The following is a 5,948-nucleotide window of genomic DNA, read 5'->3' as shown; positions in this document are numbered from 1 at the left end:
GCTATTCAAACTGATAATACTGTTTTATGGAATCTGTAGTAGATAATATTCACAGTGAGATATTTTCAAAATAAAGATTGTTTTGTACTATTATGAGTTGAGTCATTTGTTTGACACGTTATGGAGTATATTCTGGAAAAGCAGCAAAAAGGATTGTATTTCGTAAGGGGTTTTTTTTTGTAATCTAAGGAACCTGTAATGGTGTCAGAACTTCAAATTTTGTATTGTCCACAAACCTGTTAATCCTGCACAATCTGCAAAACGCCCTTTTACAATATGCAGAAAGAAAGGATGCTAGATTTTCTTTCTTGAAGTGTTTTTCTCTTAGTTTTCTTGACTCTTTAAATAAGTATTTTAGTTGCACATCTTGTTTAACTACATACATTTCCTCACTGGAGAGATCTGAGTTCTGTGATCTGCTTCATTTGAAGCTTGTTTGGATAGCTGGCTTAACCTATTTTTTTTGACTTGCAGATAATAAAGATTCACTGAGGGCTTAATGTAGTGTTCTCATTCCCAAGTAGTAAATGGATGCTCAGCTACCACTGCTGAAGGGAGGCAGGGGTTGAAACCAGGCATTGATGTATTTAATTGTTTGTTTATTATTTTACAGGATATCTTGGACTGTATTCACAATTAAGAAGGTGTTATGATTTTTGTTTTTTTTTCTTTTTAGAGGAAAGGGACATTTTTCCATAAGCCCCGACAAGTCCATGTCAGAGTGTGTCAAAACTAGATTGCCACTATTTTGTGAACATTTTGTCATAGCTGAAGCAGGCAGGTATTCAGCTTTCCCTCTTAAGTGTTTATTGAAAATTAAGGTGGTTGATTATAGTATGAATGTCTGAATACTTAACTGGAAGGCTATTAGGCCTTTCTTGAACATACACTATAAGGTTAATTACTTAATGTTCATATTTGACAGCTCTTCTATGCCCCTTTGTATACACAGTCTCTTCATTTTTGAGTATAAACTCATCAGTGTTATTGCCTGCTTACCCAAAACGCTTCCACTATAGCACTGGAGGATGTAGTAAGGTAATTTCCTTGGTCAGTGAGTCTCTAATAAAGACAGATGGCTAATGACAAAGTATTAAATGCTGTTGCCTGAGAATGCATTCTTTTAAAACTAGATTTGTGGTAGGAGCCTAATGATGTTGGGTTCTGTAATTTGAGTTCCTGTGTGGTTTCCCTAGGAGAAAGAAGGGAAGAATTATTGAGGGAAGAGCTATGCTGCTGCCTGAATAGGGCCTTTTCTACTTGATGGTTTTCATAAAACCTTCAGAAATGTAATTGAGATTTCTCTGTTTCCTCGGTTGCAAAGGTAAGATTCAAGAGATTTTTGGAAGGAGAAATAATAGGTGTTCAGACAACAGTTGTGAGTCTTCTTTTTCTCAGGAAGGCAGCATATAAGACTTACAGAGTTAAAGGTACACTAAGCAGTTACTCATTCTTCCCATTCTTTCATTCTCTTTACAGTTTTCCCAGGTGTTCTGTTTCACATACTTCTTCACACCTTCACTTATGTCAGTGTGAGAGAAAAGATGCAATAATGAAATGGAAGAATTTGACAAAAGTACTTCTAGTGGCCTTTGTATTTCATATTACAGAGTAGCTGATGTTAGTCTCTTACTAGGTGCAAGTCAGTAAGGCACAGTGTGCAAGTCACTTGATTATTAGACTTAAAACTGCAAAATATAGGTGTGAGTATTATGAATGGCATATCAGTGAAAGTGGGTATCTGAGGGGAGGTCTAGCTGTTCAGCTCCTAAGAGAATCAGCAGCAATATATGAACATCTACACTTCTGAGTCAGCCCAAATAATCACCTTTCTGTGCGAATCCAAACTTAGTCTGGAACTCTGCTGTTTTAATTCGGCAAATAAACTCAGGTGCTAGAGAGGACGTTTGTGTCTTGGAGCTTTGTTCTTTCAAGTGAAGAAAGTGTGTGATTATTAGAATATTAAATTCTAAAGCACAAGTAATAAATATTATCTGGCTATAGAGATACAATAATAGGGATAAAAACACAGAAATATGTGCGCAGTGGTAGGTAAATTCTTTTTCCAGCCATAAGGTGGAGATAGAGCAAAAAGTGACTCCTTTTCTTCCCTGCAGTAACTTCCTATTAAGAGAAAACATTGTTTATTGTTATTAAAAAATATACTTGTGATGCTTTCAGATTTATTTTTTAAAGACTGCAAAGCCTGTATTGCTGATATGTGAGGAGCAATTAAAATTAATAATGAAATAGAAAATTCTTTCTCTTCAAAAAGTATCATGCTGTTCATCCATGCTGAAAGTATATGATATTCATGAGGCTGTAACAGATTTTGAACATCTTTTCTATAAGCTCAACGTTCCAGCATTAGATTGTTTTCTTACTTTGCTAAAGATCTATAGTTATTTATACAACATAGCTTCGTATTTAGAAACTGGCAAATAGTGTCAGGATGTATTTATAAGATACTGCACGAGCAACTTTATATGCAGGCATATAGCTAATAGTGGTTGGATTGCAGATTCAGCTGGCATTCCATTACTCTTTTATTAACTTAGAGCAACTAGTGCTAGGGCATCATAACTCTTAACTATTTTGGTGGTTTTTTTAGATGACTTACCATTATATGTTTAGATGATCTAGTAGCTCAAATTAAAGTGATTACAATAAGACAAAAATTCCTTTTTCACAGCTGTGAACTGTGTCCAGTTTAAGTTCTCCAAACTGTTTCGAAGTAGTGCCTGTAGTTGTTCATTTTAATGTATTATAAATGTATGTATTGTTGCATAGTTACTTTGATGCAAATTAATGGTTCTGTAGTTCTGATGTAGGTGCTGTGCTGGCCTATGTAGACAAGACAAAGTGTAACTGAACAAATTTCTAACAAGTTTAAGTAGTTTCAGATCTAGGCCAAGAAGATGCTGACAACATCTGTACTGCGCTAAAGATAAACCCTAACTTTGAAGATGTATGGTGTAAGCTCTTGATTCTGTAGAGTTTGTCAGTTGAAATTCATTCATTTGCTGTTTTGTTATCCATGGTGAGGATATGCCGTCTTTGCAGTCTCCACTCATCAAATTCATACAGTCTTTAGTATGTAGACTGTGGACTCTCCTGTGGACTGGGATATTAATGTTGTCCTGACCATACTGCTGAAAGACCTTTTTGGGTAACTAGATATTTATAAGATCAGGAAAATGGACAAAGCAGGTAAGACCACCTAGACAGACTTCAAATTACTTATGGTTTACAAAAGAAATGTAGGTAACAGACTTACTATTAGGTAATTGTTGCTGTGACTGCAGTTGTTCAAGGGAACCAAGAGCAGCTCCTACAGGACTGGCTCACTCTTAGCCTCCCAATATATGCATAGGTCAAGCTCTTTCAGCTGCTGCAGGGACAGACTCCTGTTTTCTTTCATAAGTGTGTAGAAGGCACAGAAGGATATATATTTTGGCAATTGAACATATTCTGAATAAAAAAATCATTAGAGGTGAATGCTTCCAAATAAACGTAATGAGGAATACTGTTGAATTATCCAGATTTAATTCCTTATGTCAGGTTTAAATCGGTCTGTCTTTGTACTAATAGCTAAAACTGACAGCCTAATGTGTATTTTTTTTGTTCGTTTAACTTCATCAGGTAAGTACACACAGATATTAGGTTATATAACTGAAATCAATTTTAATGAGATTTCAGCAAGTTTTATAAATAAACCAGATCAAGGAAAACATTTACATAACGTGAAGCCAGTTTTTAAAATTCTATTGCATAAGCTAAGCTGAAACCTTAGTACACAGAAGCCTCTGGTCCCAGATGTTTGAGAGTACTCAGAGTACAAGCTGAATTTAACGTACTGATGATGGATTGTTTAAACACACCTACATTCTTTATTCCTTAGTTTTTACTCTTTCAAGAAAACTGTGTGTGTACGATGCTACTTCCAAAATATGTGAGCTGTTTAAGTCTCTTTAATGTCTGAAGGTCGGATTGAAAATTGAAAAAAGGCTAACTTAAAAAAAGAAAAGAGAGCAGTAAAGAAAACAATGCTTTTTTAGCTTCCAATGTCTTTTTTTCCCTAGTTTGTTTTTCAAGTTGAAATTTAACTATGGATTCTCACGGTTTCCAAATAGAAGGGTTTGGGGGAGGAGGGCTGTAGTTTACATGTAGTCTAACTAGAAGTGTTCTTTTATAACCTTTTCCAATACAGTTAGTTCTATGCCTACTCAACCTTAACCTCGGTTTAACTGAGCTTTTCTGGTATATGGGATACCTTTCTGAACTGTCATCAGAATTCCTCAAGATGAAAATAAATGTTGACAATGCTTTTTCCTGTTGCCTTCTCTGGAAGATTTTTCCAAAAACTCATTGAAATGAATGCTGAAAATTCAGTCAGAAGTGGAAAAAAGGATCTCACCTTGCTTCTTTTAAGAGCTCTATAGGAAACTCTTCCTTAATCAGTAAAGTTCTGCAAATGACAGGAGAGTAAATAAAAATCAGCTGATGTGCTTTTTGGAAGCTTACCTTGATTTTGTTTTCTTTCTTTCCCTTTCCTTTTCTTGCTAAGACTGGAGAACATAATGATGTTTTATGTTAGGGCAGTAACAACATTTAAAAATACACTTTTTCCAAAAGAATAAATTAATTATCAATTTTACTTAAAGGCACATTTGTATTATTTATCTGGATATGGACAATAATGTCTTTATTGCTTAATGCCCTATAGATTTTTGCATATATATAACTTGTATATCTTATGTGGCTGTGGAAATTAATTGGTGTTGTTTGTTTACTTGTTTTTTCTTTTGAAGAAAGGGGAATTTTCTTATGTTGCTTAGCTTGATGAACAAGGACAGCTGTTAGTACAAACCCTTCAGTAGTCTGTTGGCTTTGAAATGCGTAGTGATTTCAAGAGAATTTAAGGAAAGAACTTCAAAGGAGCCATCAACAACCAGGTGTAGCATTCTTTTTCACTCTTTGAAGGTTATAAAATGGGGAGAGATGGAACAATTTGCTAGGAGTGCTTCCAAGTACAGAAAAGAATAGTCTAACCCTATCAGTAGTGTTTGGAAAATATATAATGCCTTGTGTACGAATAATCTGAAACTGGTTTGGATCCAGAAGATACCTGTGCAGGCGAAAGCTTCAATCTCAGTCAAGCCAGGGTATGACACCTTGCCTTGTCACAGCTGCCGTAGCTCTAAAGTGTCTCTGCTAGACACTACATATTGTGTAAGGAGCTACTTTGGGCAAATATCCAGGTATTATCAGAAGCACTGCTGCATCCATAGCATCCTGGGGGAAATTCTTTGGGCATTAATATAAACTATTTCATAGGATCATAGAATGGCTTGGGTTGAAGGGGATCCAAGGAGCTGGATCCAATAACTGGAACTTGGTGGTTTAGTTTCTTAAGCTGTGAGTAATAACCAAACATAAGAACCAGTGGCCCTAGCAAAAACTTTCTGAAATATTCGCATTTCCCTTTTCACCTCAGTATTTCTCTGCATATGTAGCATAGACAAAAGTATTGCTAGGTTGTGAATATAGGGTCAAGTGTACAATGGCACTGTTGATTGCAACTTTTAAGATAAGTCTCAGCAATATATGCAACAGCTTATTGGCTTTAGAAAGCATTGCTTGTACCATGATTTTATACCTGCAAACACAAATTTCATTGTTACTGTTATACTACCATGCCTGATGTTGTACTTCTCTTATTTGCTAAACAATAGCTGGCAATGCAGCTGTAGCCAAAAGCTGGAAGAATAGATGATACTAATAACAGAGGGATGAGTGCAAGCACAGCAGTTTTACTTTGGCACATTATTTTCATGAACCTAGCATGTTATGCAAGGCTTTCTTGGAAATAAAAAGAAAACACCTTTCCAAATCATCTTTATTTGGGTAGAATGGATGCTTAATTACACTTAACTTCTCCAACACAA

The sequence above is a fragment of the Coturnix japonica genome, chromosome 3, assembly GCF_001577835.2.
Source record: "Coturnix japonica isolate 7356 chromosome 3, Coturnix japonica 2.1, whole genome shotgun sequence".
Lineage (NCBI taxonomy): Eukaryota > Metazoa > Chordata > Aves > Galliformes > Phasianidae > Coturnix > Coturnix japonica.
Note: the sequence above shows the minus strand (reverse complement) of the source record.